Source organism: Carya illinoinensis, chromosome 16 (genome assembly GCF_018687715.1).
Source record: "Carya illinoinensis cultivar Pawnee chromosome 16, C.illinoinensisPawnee_v1, whole genome shotgun sequence".
Taxonomy (NCBI): domain Eukaryota; kingdom Viridiplantae; phylum Streptophyta; class Magnoliopsida; order Fagales; family Juglandaceae; genus Carya; species Carya illinoinensis.
Window position 1 is genome coordinate 29,470,197 of NC_056767.1, and position 20,985 is coordinate 29,491,181.

At 34.3% G+C, this 20,985-nt stretch overlaps 1 protein-coding gene and 1 long non-coding RNA gene across 7 annotated transcripts in view; one reads left to right on the forward strand and one right to left on the reverse strand.

The window, feature by feature from the left end:
- Positions 1 to 20,985, reverse strand: part of LOC122299131 (disease resistance protein RPV1-like) — a 61,998-nt gene that overhangs the window by 10,291 nt on the left and 30,722 nt on the right. For 5 of the 6 annotated variants that reach the window (XM_043109122.1, XM_043109121.1, XM_043109120.1 and 2 more), the window contains one exon: positions 17,375 to 17,432. The gene's annotated coding sequence lies outside the window, so the exon portion shown is untranslated. Of the gene's footprint in view, positions 1 to 14,394; positions 16,647 to 16,830; positions 16,996 to 17,098; positions 17,241 to 17,374; positions 17,433 to 20,985 lie in introns of those variants that run through there. The other variant, XM_043109126.1, reaches the window with a different exon arrangement.
- Positions 77 to 692, forward strand: LOC122299143. Its single transcript, XR_006239604.1, has 2 exons — positions 77 to 219; positions 339 to 692. It is a non-coding gene; the product is annotated as an uncharacterized LOC122299143 (long non-coding RNA).

Genomic DNA, 20,985 nt, shown 5'->3' on the forward strand with positions numbered 1-20,985 from the left:
GTTCCACTCCCATTTGAAATTTTATTCAGTTCTCCCAGTTCGAAATTTTCCCCAGCTCCGGCGCGCGTCAAATGCATGTTTATGTGTGCTCAGCCGTGCCGGCGTCCTCTTTCGTATTTTCTCTGAACCACCGACGAAAGCTTCATCGCCGCCGACGAGTTGTTCTTTATTCACTTTTTACAGATCAACAATGCATCTAGCTCAGCTTTCTCTCGCAAGGTATTGTCCAAAATCTGCTTTTGGTAGCTTTTGCTTCAACATCTGTTTTTTTTTTCCTTTCGTAAGATGTTTCAGAGTTTCATCAATTGGCTTTCACTGCATACGACGGACGTTGCCAGTCTTGGCCCCCACAAGCATGACTAGAGCCTTTGCAGCTTTCGGTGGGATTTGTCGTTAGCGTGGACTCAGATGGCCTTGTCTCTGTTCAAATTAGATTGGCCCCGCGTTAATGTAAACTTGTTGACAATTTCCATTTGGATTCGTGGAAATCTCAGGCCACTGAACGTTTGATTACAAAAACGCGTCGCTGTATATATACAAAGCCCCACACACGTGATGCTTCACACATTAAATAAGAGCAGAGTGGCCTTCAAACTTCTTTAATGCCTATGTATGTAAGATGACCATCTATAATCTGTTCTGATTATTTTCCAAATTCCTGGTTAATGTTAATTTAATCATTTTGATTACAAGTTATATTCTTTTTTTTAGTGCTCAGATTATATTCCAAACATATAGCCATGGGTTGTATGGGATTGCTGGGAAATTGTACGTAGAACAGACAGAATGAAATTTGAAAATATCGGTATGGCCTGGGGGCTTGACAAAACAAAGGGTCGATTCATTTTTATCAAAGAACTGATTAAGTAGTAAGTCGACATAAGCTTGAGAGGATTCTGTTTAGGTTCGCTGTGTGCATTTTATTCATGATCACTAACTGGAACCAAGGTGAAAGACAAACAACATAAGCTTTGATGATCGGGTAATTAGTGGAGGCATATGTCTTCGGCCCCTCCACCCCCCACCCTGTCTAAAAAAGGTGCGCAGGGAAAAAGAGAGATAGAAGTTTGATCGTATGGGCTACACCAAGATCTACCATAAAGCAGCAAGGGAAGGAAAAGTAGAACGACAAGATCAGCACTGTTCATGTACTCCTGCTCTTGTCCCACACATGTACGGAGCTTGGTTCCATGCCAATGCCATTCCGTGATTTTGCTTTATTCATCCCACGGCATCGTCATCACCGATGGATGCATTATAGCCTATAATTTATAGGCACTTTGAAGGGCAATTAGAAGTCTGGCAAGCAGGGGCGAAGCTGATTACAATCATGATTAGTAAGGAATTCCTTCGTCAATTTGAAGGACATATGGTATAGGAGCCTAGAGTACTGGACATTGGGTTAATCACTACAAGAAATCAGGTTATTTGTAGCGCTTAAAATTATTGCAAAAAATCATTTAAATTACTGCATATACTCATTTCCAGCGATTTTGACTTCCTGCAGGTTCGCCGCAATTATCGTGTATTTTTTTCTCAAAAGTAGCGATAAAAAAAATTTCGCTGATAAAAAAACTTTACCAACGATTTCTTTTCTTTGCTAATACTCACAATATCGCTGTAACTGTCCTCATGCCCATAAAGATAAATCGCTGAGAAATCACAATTACAATATTTTAAATCCTTGCAAATACTCTATAAATTGCTGGAATTGATATCCGGTATTTGCAGCGAAAAATTAAAAAATTGTTGCAAATAGTATTTTGCAACGTAATAGGGACGCTGAAAATAGAACCAATAGCGCTGCAAATAGGGAAAAAACTGTTGCAAATGTGATCATCCATTGATGAAAAATCGTTCTCAAACACAACCCATCTAAGATGATTTCATACGGCCAAAGTTTCTTGTATCTTCAAACGTTTTATAAAACACTTTAAACTATGTTTGGATACTGAGAGTATCTCAGATACTTTCAATACTTTTATTACTATTTATTATTTATTATTACTTTTTACTTACTTTTATTATTATTTATTACTTTTTACCTATTTTTTATTATTTTTTATCTACTTTTTATTACTATTTATAATTTTTTTAAACACTTTTAAACACCCAAACTCACCCTAACTCTTCTTTACTCTTCTTAACACATGGTTATAGTATCTCATCTCATCTTATAGTATTTTCAAACTGTTTATTTTAAAGTCACGAAGACCGAACCGTTCATGTAAGCATGTTCCCTACCCCCACCATTCAATCAGCATCTCCCAGTGGGCCAGTACTGACCTTGTCTCTACTTTTTTTTTTTTTTTTTCGTCTTTTACTTCCCTAACTTTTTTCGTTTTCTCTTCACATATATTATGGGCGGGTAGGTTGATCTTTTTAGAGAATGGGTTGAATGTTTAAATATCGTATAATTATTAAAAAATAAATAAATAAATAAATATAAGATTTATATAAAAAAGAATTTGACAAGTTACTTTTATTTATTTTTTGTATATTTTACTGAAGTGATTGGTTAAATAGTTATTTTATATTAGAAAAAGTAACACAACTAATCACATTAATGGAGTGTATAAAAGAGTACGCAAAAGTGATGCATATATAGTTTTTTTATAAAAAAATTAGTTTTTTAACAATGAACCCCATTTTTTTCAAAACGATTGTATAATACTTATACACTATAAGACTCTACAGATCATGATTTTATTTAGAATTGTGTAATTTTTATACATAATTGATCATTTTGGGAAATTTCAAATTAAATAACTTTGAGAAAAAATAAACTTACGAGTTTTCTAAACTATAATTAATAATTAGAATGGTTTATTTTATATTGATAAAATAAAATAAAAAAAATAACTGAACAATTTTACAAACTTATTTAATGCCGTAAGGAAAAATCTAATTGCAAGCATAATTGTACACTAATATGTATACCAATCTAATGTGATTGGTAAAAAAGTAGATTTTATTGAAAATAGTGCTAATTTAAATTTTGAATATGAAGGAATCGGTATTGGTACGTAAATTAGTATGCAACTTTACTTATACGTAACAAAACTCATGCCGTAAATGAGTATGTAAGTTTCGGAAGCAGTTGTTTTTGGGTCGGAATGGGATTTTTCGGGTCGGTTGAACAATGACAGTAAGATGGCCATAATTTATCAACAAAATACTTATAACCATAGGTGTTTGGGTACTAAAAATACCTCAATACTTCTCAACATATTTAACTACTAGAAAAAATCTACACAACCTCCCAACACCCCAACATCCCACCCTTTTTCAATTTTTTAATATTTTTTTAATATTTTTTTTTGAATTTATTCTTTTTAAATTAATTTAATTATTTTATTTATTATTTATATATTAAATATTTAATAAAAAATAAAATAATAAAAATTAAAAAAAGGATGGGGTGTTGGGGTGTTGGGTGATTGTGTAGCAAAATCCCTTAACTACTATTCATTACTTTTCACATACTTTTTATTTATTACTTTTTATTACCTTTCACCTACTTTTTTATCACTATTCATAACACTTCTCAACACCTAAATCTAAGGAATCGATTGGTTGAACCTAAGGGGCCAAGCGAAAAAGATATTACATTTCAAATGAAATCCTTTCTTCTCAAAGAGCAGTTTGCCGATGATCTGAACTCTTACCAACCTGAAGGACAATGCTAGGTGCACACCAATGTGCACCCAAAATATGCACAAGTGTAAATGAGATTTCTTTTAATTATTAATCATTAAGAAAAAAAATAAGAAAATATATAAATTCATTAATAGTCACTTTTTTAATCATTAAAAAAATTAAAATATATGAATTGGCACATTTGATAGATATATTTGAGAATCATACTATTATTTTCCATCTAAAACGCAAATAAATGTAGTAGAAAACCGAGCTCCTTCTTTGTTACCTACAATGGCAGCCCAAATTAAGCTTTTAAGTCTTAAATCAAGTGGTTTTGGTTAAGGTAATTTTGTAACAATGAACTTGTACTTGCTGCTAGCCAAATTAAGGTAAACTATATCAGCTTAATCTACTTCTATTGAGGGTACCAATTAGATTCATCAAGACGCCTCTTACCAAAATGAGCACGGCCAACATCTTCGTGGAGCACACCAACATCTGTATGACCTATTGCCTTCTCTCCATGCTTCTTTACCGAATGGACCCCAACACCTCTAAACACCGCGAGCTTTGAAATTTGAATCACATTCCAATCTCAACCTTGAAGTGTACCCTTCATGGTAAGGCACTACAGAGCATGCCATCCATACATGGTTTGAGTCCGTCCAATCAAATCTTATATGTTGAAAACATAAGAAATTCCAAGACCTTCCATCATGGATTCTAACAGGAATTTCTTCATATGAATCTTTTTTTCTTTTTTTTTTTCCCATTCAAAAGACCTGCATGAAGATTGCCCTATCTTTCAATCTTCAAAGGATAACCTCATCAGGTCTCGTTACTATTTCACCAACTTTGTCATTTTATTAATCAAGCCTATGTCGTTCTCTATTTATCTTTGGCTTTTGCCGACAGTCCTCGCCAGCTCTAACAACTTTTCCACTCACCTCACCGCTTTCTTTTTCCTCATCTCTTTCTTTCTCTCCCCTTTTACAAGTCACTCAGCACCCTCAAAGTTTTAAGTAACCACCCAACAGAGAGCGCAATATAAGCTAAAATGACAGACTCTAGTATATTGAAAAGATGGCACCAAAACGCACAGCATTGGCCCCCCCTTAAACGAACAGCTTCAATGCACCCTAAGGGTTTGTTTGGTAATAGATCTCATCTAATCCGACCTCATCTTATTAATGTCGCAAACGTATTTTTTTTTGTCAAATTTGTGATGCTAACAATGGTAAAAGAATTTACTTTCAAAAAATAAAAATAAAGAAAATGAGGAGAAACTTCTTCGTAATTTTCGAATCACTGAACGTTTTGATTACAAAAAGGCGTCATCAGAACCATTGAAAGAAAAAACACGCTTACAAAGCCCCACACACGTGAAGCTCACACAAAATATTAATATCAAAGGCCCACAAACGTACGTGATCGTGATGCTTCACATATTGATTGGACATTTACTTGTGTTAATTCGCATATGGAAAATTCTAAACACCCCCGGGCTGCGTCCCCGTTGCCTACGTGGTAACTAAATCCAACGACGCCGTTTTCAGCTTAGTAGGATAATTGAAAGAAATGACTCCCGTGTTCAGCCTTTTTCTCGTGTCTCTTCAATCTCGTCCCCCTCATCTCTCTCTTCTCTGAAGCCTGTCGGCCCCTAACCAGTTCCTCTCATCATCCCTCTCATCCCTCAAATCTGCGAAGCCCATCTTCTTCTCTCTTCTCCATGAAACTCGCGAAGCTCCATCCCCGTCGGTCTCCCTCTCCCCCAAACCTCCAAGCTGCCGGGGCCGTGGGATGACAATCGGCTATGGGAACAACCGGCTATGGGAACAAACACAGGGCTCGAGAATGACAGATTTGGCATAGTCTTATCTTCGCAGCTCTAAATACTTCCTTCCCTTCCTCTTCTTTCTTCGCAACCTTCTCACCGATCTCTCTCTCTCTTCTATCTTTTCTACCTTCTTCAATCTCTCGCAAGCGATCACATTAAAAAAGGCTTACTGCCTCAGAGTCCCAAAAGTGAACATTTCAGCGACAAAATTGATGTTCCTATTTGCGGTATCAACCCAAAAAGTGTAAAATTCCATAATGTTGTTGTGCTTCAACGTCTTAAGGAGATAAATTTCACAGTATAGATTTCAAGATCTTCTGAGCTTTGCAGGAAATCATAAAGCTTGACCTGGGTCCAAGCAACTTCAATTCCTTCGTACTCATCAAAAGCTCTGTAACTGCAACGATCAAACATCAAGAATTGACAAATATATCAGATGACCGTGTACAAGAACAAATAGAAGGACCCAAAAAGCTCAGATTTTGAAGAAATCCGAGATGGGTATGCTGCAAGCCGAATGAAGGACCAAAAAACGTTCTAATTGAAGGGGAAAAAGAATCTCAAATTGGTGTTCATATATTATCTTTAAAGCTCCTTTGCCCCTCTCTCTCTCTCTCTCTCATGTAAATAATTGTTCATTTCCACAGCTTTCTCACACACACTCTCTCTAAAAAGTTTTGGAGAAGTACATCCTATTTTTGTATGATAAATCTCTCTGGTGTGTGCGTGTGTCAAAACTGTAGAAGAAGAAGGGTAACTGGGGGATAATCATAGGAGAGAACAGAGACCCCAAAAAAGGTAAAATAGAGGATGAACTTGAGAAACTTCCGTGTTTTTTTTTTTAATTATTATTTTTTTAATTAATATTTTAATTACCACGTCAGCCCCGGAGCCGCGGCGGGGTTATTTCCAGGGGTATGTAGCAGTTCAGTTCTGCATATATGGCAATGCAGACTCAGTTGCAGAAACATGACGTTTCTCTTACTCTTCTTTGTAAATAAAATAAATAAATGAACAATTTTTAAACTTTTTTATATTAAATGTTATATTAAAAAATGTTCAAAAAATGATAATAAATAAAACATCTTTCACATATCTCTGTAGCAGTTGTTTATTAGATCTCAAATCATTGACGGAAAATATAGAAAGATCTTTCATTGAATTATTTAGGGTTTATTTAGAAATATAACTATTTTCAATTACTTTATTATTATTTATAAATAATTTTTGAGTGGAGACAGAGGTAGGGTAATTGATCAATGGCTTTCACTGCATATGTTGCCAGTCTTGGCCCCCACAAGCATGACTACAGCCTTTGCAGCTTTCGGTGGGATTTGTCTATGGAGAACTTTCAAATTGGCCATGCATTGTTATTATTGTGGTTGATTCTTTTTTTATTTTAGTTTTTATTTGAATTAATGTGGCCAACCCATGTGGAGTTGTTCATAGCATGTGGTTGAATTAAATGAATCAAAGAAAATGCAGAGTATTGGAAAAAGACTTGGAAAGAAAGGATGGCCGGGAGACTTTGGCTAAATAATTAATGCCATAAAAACTAAGCCATCTACTCATTAGAGAAATTTCAAATTTCCAGGAAATTTTCCTGCCTGATTGAATGCGGGCAGTTGGAAGATGATGAGATAGATAGATCATGGAGAAGATGTCGACTTGAGAATAGATGAGCAGCTTAGGCTGATCATGATAATGTCGGACCCTAACCGAAAACAAAAAGAAAAAATCTAGTTGCAAGCATAACTGTGCATTAATATGTACACCAATCTAATGTGATTAGTTAAAAAGTAAATTTCATTTAAAATAGTACTAATTCAAATTTTGAATATGAATAAATTAATATTAGTATACAGATTAATACGCGACTTTACTTGTACGTAACAAAATTCCGTTAATATAAACTTGTTTACAATTTCATTTGGATTCGTGGAAATCTCAGGCCACTGAACGAGTTGTTATATATATATAGTGATTTTTGTATATTCTGTATTCTATTAATGTAATTGAATAAAATAGTTAATTTTTATTAAAAAAATAAATTAATTAATCACATTAATATTAATGAAGTATACAAATAATACGTAAAAATAACTACACATAAAATTTTTATTTTTAAAATTTCTGATTCATTTTAATTAATTATTTTGATTACAAGTTATATTCTTTTGTTTAGTGCTCAGATGATATTTTGACTGTTTAGTTTAAAGATATAGCCATGGGTTGTATGGGATTGCTGGGAAATTGTATGTAGAACAGACATAGAATGAAATTTGAAAATATCGGTGGTAGATACTTTTTTATCAAAGAACTGATTAAGAGGACTATTAATAGGCTCAATAAAATCAAAATTTGGCCAATATTTGATTAGGAAGCATAAAAATGGACTCTAGCGAATTCAACAAAGTTATAATAATTTTAGCTTTCATCAATTCTACTAGCCAAATCTGTAAAGTCCCAACTATTGGCCAAATATTATTTTGGCATAAAAAATCTACTCTCCCTCTTGCTTTTCAATTCTTACCTACGATATTTCCTAGTTTTTGTTTCTTAAACATATTTAATCTATTGCGTAGCTTTTTACTTTAATTTGCATTTATACTATACTTAAAAAAATATGACCGTTGGAAAAATATATTAGTTGAAAAAATATGACCGATATTAAAAAAAAAAAAACATGTTAGAACATTTTATCCGTTGGAATAATATGAACGTTAAAAAATGAATGTGTAATTTTTTAATAACGAATAAATATCTAAATTACAATTAGAATTAAAATAAATAAAAATATTAAAATCAATATTTTAATAGAAATGTGATAGATTTGTTGAGACTGTTATTTGATATTATTGAAAAGTGACCAGCTAAATTATTAAAAATAAATTTTTTAGTCATTTTTTTTTTAAATCATAGGTGATAGGATATATATATATATATAAATACGCTATCTATTGTCTATTTTTATTTTAATGCTCTCATGATGTGAGATTTAATTAATGAAAATGATTTTATTATGCATCACTAATGTGCTAATTATTTAACTTTAAGTTTGGTAACCTTCTTTTGTGTGGAGATAAAGATGGGGCAATTGATTAATGAGAAATGCTAGTCTAGAAGCACCCTTGATTAATGGCTTTCACTGCATACGATGCCAGTCTTGGCCCCCCACAAGCATGACTTCAGCCTTTGGAGCCTCCGGTGGGATTTGTCGTTAGCGTGGACTCAGAAGGCCTTGTACGTCTCTGTTCAAATCACATTGGCCCCGCGTTAATATAAACTAGTTGACAATTTCCAGTTGGTTTCGTGGAAATCTCAGGCCACTGAACGTTTTGATTACAAAAATGCGTCGCTGTATATGCTACAAAGCCCCACCTTCGTTTATCTTAACGTTTGTAATTGGCTTGTTCTTTAATAAATAGATGTGATCTGTTATTTAAAAAAAAAAAAAGCCCCACTTTTGTGATGCTTCACACATTTTCATTTTTATTTTCATTTTCCACTTTCTCTATTTATTATTGGATTTAGATTTAAGTAAAGTCATAAATTAATATAATTTTATATGTTATGTAAAATTATAAAACTATTTTTATTATAAAATAGATTTAAAATATAACATGAAATTGAATTAAATTTTTTTCATAAAATTTCTTTATATAACACTTCTCGTAAAAAAAATAGAAATAGGCATTTATTCCCCCGTTGTGCTTTCGATTGGCTGATCACTTGAGGGCGTCGGTGCTAGAGAACTTCTTTTAGAGGAAGATCACTAAACAATTTGCAGAAAATGAACTGTTAATTTCGTCAAATCAATAATAGGATTCCAAAGGAAATTGCTTTACATCTTTCATAGAAGCATAAAGGAAAGACGAGATCCTTTTCTTCAAAGGGTAATCTCATCAGGTCTCCTTCACAGGTCTTCGCCTACCAACCTTATCTTTGGCTTTTGCACTCTACAACTTTTCCACTCACCTCACCACTTTCTTTTTCCTCTTCTTTTTCTCTCTCTCCTTCGAAACCGACTCATTCACCATCGATTCCAGCAGCCTCAACTCCTCTCATCTCTATCCTCCAACGCCGGCCACTCTTGAAAACCTTCAGGGATTATCCCCGAACTATCCTCCCCCTTTTACAAGTCACTCAGCACGCTCAAAGTAACCACCCAACAGAAAGCGCAAAAAGCTAAAATGACAGGCTGTTGTATATTGAAAAGATGGCACCAAAACGAACATCATTGGCCCCCCTTAAACGAACAGCTTCAAGACACCCTAAGGGCTTGTAGGGTAATATATATCATCTCATATAATTTCATCTCATTTCTAAATATAATTCAAATACAAATATTTTCATATTAATTATTACAACTTTCTAAAACTTTCAAACTAAAAATAAGAAACAATTAAAATTTTCAAATTTCTAAATAAAAATAATATTTTAACTTTATAATATTTTTTATTTAATTTTTTCTTTCTCAAAATCTTAAAAATGATCAATTCAAACTATCTCATTATAATTCACAAACTGTTTCATTATTATTTGTAAAATTCTCTTCTCATCCCACACTTTCCAAACGAAAATACTCTTTAAAACTCAGCGTCCCATTTATTCTTTCAAACGGCGTCGTCACTCTACAAGCTCCAAACGGCACCATAACGAGATTCAACTTCTTCTTCACTTCAATCCTTCAACAGACCATTGCAACTGCTTCACTTCATCCCCTACCCCAATTCACCCAGTTAGGTTCCTAACATTCTCCCACCCTTAATGCACCTTGCCCACAAGGTGTCGTTATGCTCCAATACTGCCTTTGTAGCTGAGACAAGTTTCTTGAGCTGACCATAACATATTCATCGATGGCAGCATATCAAAATAAATCTTGAATTTTGAAAAGCAATTATGCCTCTCTTTCATGCTCCACCACAATAACATTGTCTCAAAAGAGATGCCATCAATCTTTTCTAATATATGAAGCATGTCAGATGTGTACAATAGCTCCTTGGACATGACAATTGATACCAGGATCTCTAAAGCAATGTCTCGAACATTATCACTAATTGGATCATATACATCAATGGTCAATCCAGTAGCTATATATGGTACTCAGCATTCAAAAGTCAGCCATAGCAAGACCATGCATAGCAGCAAAACTGAAACTAAAGTAGGTGCTAACAGCAATTGAAAAGACAGGAATATTGACAGATTTGTAACCCAGTGCAAGGCGAAAAATGGCCTAAATAGCAATTCCCGCCTGGTAGGTGTCAACAACATCTTTATGCACTGCTAGAGTAGCACTCAGTTACCAATCCAATAATTATAAATCCAGCCCAACGACCAACACCCACACACCAGAAGAGTTCCTAATTCCTTACAACTCTTTGAACATCAAAATTGTAAATTATGAAGGATGATGGTAGGGTAATCAATCAATATTTCCATAGTCATGAGAACAATGGAGATAATGAGCTGCCTCTTCAGTGTTGGTTTAAAAAAGCGTTCCCAAACATCACCATAGCAAGGCCTAAAAATTTTAATGGCAATGTAAAGAAAAAAGAAGACCACTTGCAGCAAGGAGCAAGCCCATGGCTGCACCAGATCTGAGTGCTATAATGAATGCTTTTCTAACACCCTTTACCATCTCATCATATTCAGCAATTTGGTTTCCCAATGATGACTGTCTATCTAAAGCAACCTGGAGGTCTTGTAGGACTTGTTTAAGCTGGTTTTTCACCTTTTCGTGTTCTTTTCTCTCTTTGGCCGGTCAGAGCTTCTGGGTTGACCTCAACTCTAGATCCAATAACAACACAGAAAAAAATTTCTTCTATCGCAAACAAATACAGGAGGAGGGGCTCATTAATATCTATTTCACATGTTGGCCTCCTTGCGATGGCTCAACCAGCTTGGAATCCTCTTTCCTGGAAATATAATTCTAGTTCTTTCTCTACAACATTCTTTCATATAATGTCAACCCTATTATAGGAATATAACAAATTTTCATCAATACAAATAATTAGCTATAAACCAAGGACAGTCACAAACACGTATAAAAGAAGACAGAAAAAGAGACATAATATGCCTCATCCCATGAAGGAGAGTCTCTACATTCACAGGCAGTTTATGGCACCTCAACAAGTTAATCCATATATCCCATGCATTGTTTTCAAAAAATAGTTTTAATAGTTCTGAAAACTTTCCAATGACGTGCATCCATGAGCTTCTACCTCTTCTATACTCAATGGAAGATGCAAAATTTCTTCAAGTTGCTTGCAATTATTAATTCGAACAAAGATGCCGCAACCCAGCAAATCTTTCGATGCTTGGAGGAAGGCTAACAACATCACTCCCACTTAGATCTAACTTCTGCAAACTGGAAAAGTAATTACAATTTTTTAAATTCAGAGATTAATGTTGGAGAGATAAAATTGTGATTTCAATTTGTTAAAAATGAAAATTGAGATACTGATTTTGCAATTAATCCAAAATTTTCAGGGTGGCTTTTGATCAGTTTAGGTGTGTTTTGAATTAATGATCTATACAAAAATATGGACGATACGTTTGTTTTGCTTTTCACACACAACTCTGCACGTCAACTGTGAAATGCTCTACATGTGCTTAGATACTCTGTTTTTTGTTAGCAGATTGGCATACAAGAAAGAGTGCTAACAGACAACTGAATTTTATTAATATATCCTCATTTATGACAGAAGAGAACCTTTTACAAGAACGAGCTTGAAGATTACAAAGTAAAATCCTAAAACCAAGCTCATAAAAAACCTAAGGCCCAAGAATAAACAAAAATATTATCCTTATTCATAAAAGTTCATGCAAAGAAAAACCAAACAATATGAAAAAATAATAATAATAATAAGAGCAACAACATTAAACCTAATGCCTGGTCAATGTGCTGTGATAACAAATATACCAACCATGTACTTGGAAAGCTGAGGGAGATGTGAAACAAACCGTATTTCCATCAAGCAAATGACATGATCAAGCATTTACTCCTACATTCAATGGGGAAGGTTGCTCTCCCAGCAAACAGGGGCTTTAGGGAACCACAACAATTTCTTCCCCACGTCACTCAATTATTGAATCACGTCTCCAAGAACTTTTGTTGCAAATCTAATATTTTGGACGCACAGTTGAACACATGATATAAGATATGTTGGACACCATTTTCTTGATCATATCATTTCTGTGCAAATGGTAAAAATAAATGTCCAACTAAAATGTCATTTTAGCTCAAATGCATCATAAACAATCATAAACCAAACCCGACAAATTTATATTATATATACATAGAGGGAAAGCAACCACAATATTGTTTCTACAAAACTTCTGACATGACTTGATACATTGGTTATTCTTTCTCCTGCAAAACATGATAAACAAGCCAAAGTAATCATTTAGGCTAATAAAATTACAAAAACAATTCTAGTTTCTACAAGAGGCAGTGGCAAAGATAGCTAATGGTGAGCTGATTCACAGCGAAGGATTCTGTAACAGGGTTACAACCAGATTGCTCCATCTTTTTACTTATTATCTTTGGGAGGGTGTGATGTTGTTTTGGAAGTGAGTTGGTTGGAAACTTTCGGCCCCATTATGGGGGATTTTTTTAAGTTAACCATGGAGTTTACATAGAGTCAAGAATGTCAGTTTACAGGATATAAGCCTTTCTTTCTAAGAAACATACAAAAATGCCCAAACTATTTTTTTTTTGTTTGTTTGTCAAAGTTTCTTCTCCGTCTCCCTAACCTCTTTTTTTCCTACTTTTTTCCTTTCTGCTGGGTTACATCACCCCTAGTCAATCAAACAACTTTACCATATCATACCTAGCATATGACCCAAAATAAGACCAAAAGCAATTCTGAAATTAGCACTTTTCCCCAAACTTTTTTCTTCTTTTTTTATCTCAGTCTGCAAAGTAGTGGCATTGAACCCCACCTGTTGTTGCTGCTGCTGTTGTGGTAACTCAACCTCCCACCTTGCCTTGACTATTGACTATGGCTCCATCATGCATTGTCACGTACTCCTAATCACAACAAAACAGTGTCATCATTTACAACCAAACAACCCATATAAGAACCATACATCTAGATAGTATACTAAGAAAGATTCCTATATAGTGTTATCTGTCTATGTGGTGCACTGAAAATTGATGCTAGTGCTATCTGTCTGAAAATTGATGTCTCTTTCAAGCAAAGAAATCCAAGAACTAACTTGTAACTGCATTGTTCTTGTTGATTGCAATAAAATAGATGTTCCTGCTTCTTTTCATTTCCAGACTTTTTAAGAGCATCGAGTGGTATTTTCAAGCCAGAACATCTACCATGTCCATGCCATTTATCTAATAAGAGATGTGAATTATATAACTAATTTATCAACAAAATACTTAGATCGTAATAATAACTAAGATCAACTACTACAAGAGAGAGAGAACAAACAATGCCAGGCAATTAAGGAATTAGATAAAGTTACTTCCCAATTGCAACTACAAATCTCCAGGAACGGGTTGAACCCAATCAGGGGCAAAAAGATATTACATTTCAAATGAAACCCTTTCTTCTCAAATCTGCCAATGATATCAATTCTAGCCAACTTGAAATGCAGATAAATGCCGTAGAAAATCAAGCTCTTTTGTTACTAAGCAGCCCAAATTAAGCTTTTAATTCCTAAAAAGTAATATATCTAATAGATAGCATGAGAAAACAAATACTTGTTACTAAAAAGTAAAATAGAAAACGATTATGCATGCTTTCTATCAAAAAATTTAATAGGCATGAAATTCTTCTTTCTGTGTGCACAAGCAGACCCATTAATTTGAAAAGAGTGGCACACAGAATTTCATCTACACAAAAAAAAAAAAAAAAAAAAACCTTAAAAGAGATTCCTCCAATGCGAGTCGCAGTGACATCTTCATATCTCCAGATTCTTCATACACACTTACAGCTATCAAATTCTACATGAACAATTGTTTGTAGCATGGACAGCGAATTGAACTCCTCCAATTTATAAAAAATAAGAAAACCCCACAAAATCTCAATAAATGCATCATCATCTCAATTATGATTCCAAAGAACATAATCGAGACAGACTTCCCTACCCAATCTTGGAGCGGTGGCTGGTCGTATTCGAGAGCGAGATGGCGCTGCCTAGAGATGTTCGAGAAGCTTTGTAACATTGAAAAATAAGGTCAAATCCCAGTATGAATTGGTGAGAAAACTCAATGAGGGAGAGAGAAAACCGAGACAGACCTTGATACAGCCGTGGGAAGTCTTACGATCGACCTCCCTATACGAATCGAAATCGTAGGTAATGGCGCAAGTATCGAAGAAAACATTGCAGAAAATAGGCTGCTATACTCTCGAGGCAGACCCGGATAAGATCGATGGGCCAAATCCTAGCCAGCGGTGGACTAGACTCCAACATCGGCTGAGATTGGTCCTGGTTCTCATCGTTCTGATGCCGAGGAATGCCTCTTTTGTTGAGTGTACCAATTGGGGCTTCAGGTTGCAATCATATTCATCACGACGCCTCGTATATCATTATCATCCATTAAATCTACCCAACTTTCAATTTCTTTAATGAATGCATCAAAATGTACACCAACATCTTCGGGGAGCACACCAACATTAGTATGATCTCTTGCCTTCCCTTCATGCTTCTTTAGGAAATGGACCCCAACACTTTTAAAGACTACGGACCATGCATCACATTCAAATATAAGCCATGAAATGCCCGCTTCATCGGAAGGCAGCACAAGGCATCCCATCAATACATGGTCTGAGCCCTTCCTATCAAATCTTATATGTGGAGTACATAAGACATTCCAATTCCACCTATCATGTATTCTAACACAAATTTTAGTCTCCTCCATTTCTGGGTTGATCCCAACTTCAAATCCAATAACAACACAAAAAACAATCTTTTTTATGTCGTCCCAATGCTGCGGCTCATTAATATCTATTTCACACCATTTACTATCATGGGCCTCCTTGCGATAGCTAAACTAGCTTGGAAATATAATGCCCATTCTCATTCCTTTACATGATCGGTATGCCCAATGGTCTCTCTGTGACACGAATATATTAAAAAAAAAAAAAAAATTCAGCAATACAAGTTATAAATTACAAAGGTCACACACAAACACGTTGAAAACAAAGAGAGGAAAAGAGACATATATAACTTTTCCCATGAAGGAATCCTGATATTCACAAGCAGTTTATAGCATTCATACAAGTCAATCTTTGGGCCACTTGAGTCCATTCCATTGTCTTTAAAAAATATTTTAGATAGTTGTGAAAAACTTTCCAATGAGGTGCATCCCCGAGCTTCAACCTTTTCTATACTCAATAGAAGTGGTAGAATTTCTTGAAGTTGCTTGCAATTGTTCAAACAAATTAAGGTGTCTCAACCCATCAAATCTGACGCTTGGAGGAAAGATAACAATATCGCTCCCAGTTAGATCTAACTCAACCAATTGCGAAAATAATTAGCATCCGTGAAGAAATTTGATTCTGAGAGGCAACAGATCAATCAAAGACGGAAGTTTGGGTACTTGAGAATACTCTGCTACTTAAAACTAGCGATGCCCGATTCATGCTTGAGGAGTAACCAATTTCATATTCGCTTGCATGAACAACAGATGGCATGGATTCATGTGTACCATCATCCTCCTCCACCTTTCCAATGTTTGTTGGTTGTGAACAATCGTCGAGTTCAAAAGAGCGTAGACATTGCAACTGATGAATGCTAGATGGGAGATGCACATGAAGGTTTTTGCAGCCTCTCTTACAGATAATCATAGAAGCCGAGTAAACATTGAAGAAGATTGATCACTATTTTATCAATTTTTTTTTTTTTTTTGCATGAGTTGTGTTGCAATTCCAAGCATATCTTCGAGTAGGTACACGTTAAACAATGTCCTACTAAAATGTCATTTTAGTTAAAACGCATTACGAACATCATAATGTATTCAATATATCCAAAAAGTATCCACAACTCTTGAAAGAAACTTACACCAATACGAAAACAAATAAGTAAAGATCTTCAATAAACCAGACTCGACAAATTTATATTATATATATACATAAAAGGAAAGCAACAACAATATTGTTTCTATAAAACTTCTGACATGACTTGATACATCTGGTTGTTCTTTCTCCTGCAAAACATGATAAACACGCCAAAGTAATCATTTAGCCCATTAAAATTATGAAAACAATTCTAGTTTCTACAAGATTAGGCAATTCTAGTTTCTATAAGATCAGGCAGTGACACACCACCAAATATGTAAGCCAAAAAAAACACATGATATTTTTCAATTTAATTCTTAAAAATAGACTCACAGTATGCAGACAACGTCATGTAACATCAACTCATCAAATGCAACATTCATTTATTGGTTTGCAACAAATGAAACTTCACTTGAAAATGTGATTCTTCATGAGGGTGAGTGTTGTGACAACCTTGATTCTTGACCAATATGGTAGGGATGCAGTTGCAGTTGTGAACTGACCATGTTGAAAGAAACACCAAGACAGTGCATTAGCCATTCTTAAAAGAAGATGATAAAGAGTGCAACATCGTCACCTTAAACTCAGATCTAACAAATACCTGTTATTGCCCCTGTATCGGCAGCAGTTCCTATTCCACAACAATATATGTTTGGTGCCATATAATGAATCTTTTCACAGTTCTTTTTAGTGATTATTGGTCCTTCAATGGTTCTTGTATCTGCTCCAAGAATGATACCATCCTGAATATATGTTGAAAACAAGTAAAACATCAATCAAATACATAATCTGGACGTGATAAATGGAAGCTACTTCAATTGCAGTTTCTTCAGGTTGAAACTGACGAATAAAAATAAATATGTATACTTCAAAATACCTGGATTATCAATCCAATGAGTCTTCCATTTCCCTTTATAATTGGGCTTCTTAATTTGCTGTCAAATTTAAAAAGATCAATTTTATCAGAAACTGCAAAGAAGAATAAAGTTTCAAGCTTTTTATGTAGCAATTAAGCTTAATTGCCATACCTTGCTCTTCCATGGTCCTAATTTATATGCTGGGTTAGGTACTCTGGAGGGTCCTTATTCCACATCCTTTTCTTCGTCCCAATGATCAGGCTTTTAAGGGAAAATAATAGTGAGATGTTTTCACCATCTTTAATATTCGTTTTAATGCTTTTCAAAGGCATCATGTCACAAAATAGCAGCAGTCAAAAAAAAAAAAAAGTGGAAACATGGGAATAGATTAAAGTAAATCAGCCTTTTGGATTGCAAACGAAGTTCCAAAAGGTGCCAAAGTCTTGTCAACATTATGCTATGGCTTCTTAAGCTAAACTAACCCTTTTGGCTTTTGGGTCAGGAACCTCTATGCTAGAATTGAATCATAACCCAACAACAACCAAGTTAAACATATTTTCAACAGATAAAATGAAAATTTCTAGAATTTCAATATATATCATGAATACAAACCCCAATTGATCAAGAAGTTACAATACCTCGTATTCTTCAACCATCCATATTCAAAACCTTATTTAAAGTTATCTCTACATGAAGAAAAAACACTATTCTAAAAATATAATTATTAATAAAACCGAAGGAAAATATATGATATTTCAATATGAATCTTACCATTTTCCAGCTTATAACTTTCGGCATCTTCTATTAAGTCTTGGAAGTCATGATTAATGGAGGGAGCTTTCAATCAATTTTGTGTACAAATAAGAGCTTCAACTGTTTTTGGGGCCAATGAGTTTTGAAATGAATCTTTCACATGACCAAAAAGCTGAATGTCAACTCAGAATCAATAGTAGAGATGGGAAACTAAAGCATCTTCAACACTTGAAAAACTGAAGCACTGGTTGATCCCAAACAAGAGTTTAGCAAAATAGAACAAGGCTATAATAGTAAGTGAACTTCAATTCATTATTTCCTATCAGTGCTCAGCTAGACAACAAAGTTAAAGTTGTCTCCCAGTATATCATTAACATAAAAATCAATCCACCTCATAAACATGATGAAAGAAAAAAAAAAAGCTGGTAGCATGACAGAATTAGCATTTGTTATTCCTGTGTTGTGATCATCGATGGGCCTCATCCTAAATTAGTAAAACTTAGATTAAAAGAAACCATACTATTTTTTTTTTCCTTTTTTTGGCAGTATTATTTAAAATATATAGTTCTTGTTAAATTATATATTTATTGAATAATTAGAAATTGTAGAAAACATGTTAAATTATATATTCATTGAATAATTAGAAATTGTAGAAAACATTTTCTATATATGATATTTTTGGAGTATATCCTAAATATTTCTGAAGCATTTCGAAAGCAAAATGCATGTGTGACGATTTGGAATGGATGCTAAACAATTTGAATCTAACTTTTAAAAGCAAATTATTCTCTAACCAAGACCGACCCTAGTCAAGATCCTATGGACTAAAGGGCATAAGGCCGTTTTCAAAGAGTCATTATACTCATCATTTGCTACTCTGCACAATACACTTTTTTTAATTTTTTGTTTGTTTTATTCTTGCTAAATTAAAGTAATTCTTCTACTCATCATTAATATACCATACATTTAAAAAAAAAAACAACAAATAAAAAAATTATATGTGGTGTGTAGTGTAGGGAATGATGAATAGAATTTTTCATCTCTTATTGGGAGAAAGTACGAAAATCCCCATCCCTATATAAAAATAAAAAGACTCACCATAACCCATGAACTGTAATATTTACGTCTTCGACCCTTATCTAATAAAAAAATAGCTACAAATTTTGACTTCCTATTGCATTCGTGTAAATCACAAAAACATTGAAAAAATCACAAAACATGGAGAAAATCCCAAAAACAGACCCATTAATTTGAAAAAAGTGGCAAACGGAATTTCAGGTGCAAAAACAGTCATGGGTCTGTTTGGTTGGAGTGAGAAAATTGTGCAGATGAAATAACCAATGCACAAAAAAGAAACAAATTACCGTAAATTAAGAGATACCTTCTACGTCAGCATTTGATGCGAGTCACTGTGATAGCTTCACATGATCTACATATTCTTTATACACACTTAAAGCTGTAAAATTCCACTTGACCAATTGTTTGGTAGCATGGATTGTGATATGTTTGGTTCAGTCCAGATTCCATCTTCTCAAGTTCATGCATCTCCGTATCTCAATAAGGCAGCAAACAACAAAGAAAAGTGAAGATTGCACCTTTTAATTACAACCCAAATCTATCCATATCTTCCTATGGATTCTCATCGTCATTTTCTAATTACGTTATTATGATGCCCATGGTTGAGGAATGCTACCTCTTTTGTTGAGGGTACCAGTTAAATTCCAGGTTGGAATCTTATTCATCACGATGCCTCTTGCCAAATCTTTCCTTTGGATTCTCATCATCATTCTCTAATTTCATATCTTCCTCTGGATTCTCATTTTCATTCTCCAATTCTGAAATTGAGGAATGCCTCTTTTCATACATTAAATCTACTCAAGTTTGACACCCGTATGATCTTCATCTCTTACGCTTTCTTCACGCTTCTTTAAGAAATGGATCCCAACACTTCTAAAGACCATGAGGTCTGAATCACACTCAAATCTAAACCTTGAAACGTCCATTTGTTCATCGTAACTCATCTAGTGCATCCATGCATGGTCTGAGTCCAATCCGAGCCATCATGGATTCTAACAAAAATATCATGCCCCATTCTTGGGTTAATGATCCCAACTCTAAATCCATAAACAACATAGAAAACAATTTCATTTATGCCATTCCAATGATGTGGTCGATTAATATCTATTTCACACATATTACTATCATGGGCCTCCTTGCGGTAGCTGAACCAGCTTGGAATTGTCTTTTCTGGAAATATAATGCTAATATATCTTGCATGTCTCTGTTATACAAATATAAAAATAACAAAACTTTCAGCAATACAAGTTATAAACCAAGGTCACACACAAACACATTGAAAAAGAGAGGAATTGGCCTCATATTCGCAAGCAGTTTTGGAAAATTCCTTCCATTGTTTTTAATAACTATTTCAGATAGTAGTGCAAAACTTTCCAATGACGTGCATTCATGAGCTTTAACACATGATATACTTGATGGAAGAGGTAAAATTTCTTCAAGTTTCTTGCATTTGTGAACCAGCTTGGAATCGTCTTTTCTGGAAATATAATGCTAATATATCTTGCATGTCTCTGTTATACGAATATAAAAATAACAAACTTTCAGCAATACAAGTAATAAACCAAGGTCACACACAAACACATTGAAAAAGAAAGAGAGGAAAAGAGACATACATACCTCTTCCCACGAAGGAATCGGCCTCATATTCGCAAGCAGTTTTGGAAAATTCCTTCCATCGTTTTTAATAACTATTTCAGATAGTAGTGCAAAACTTTCCAATGACGTGCATTCATGAGCTTTAACACATGATATACTTGATGGAAGAGGTAAAATTTCTTCAAGTTTCTTGCATTTGTGAACT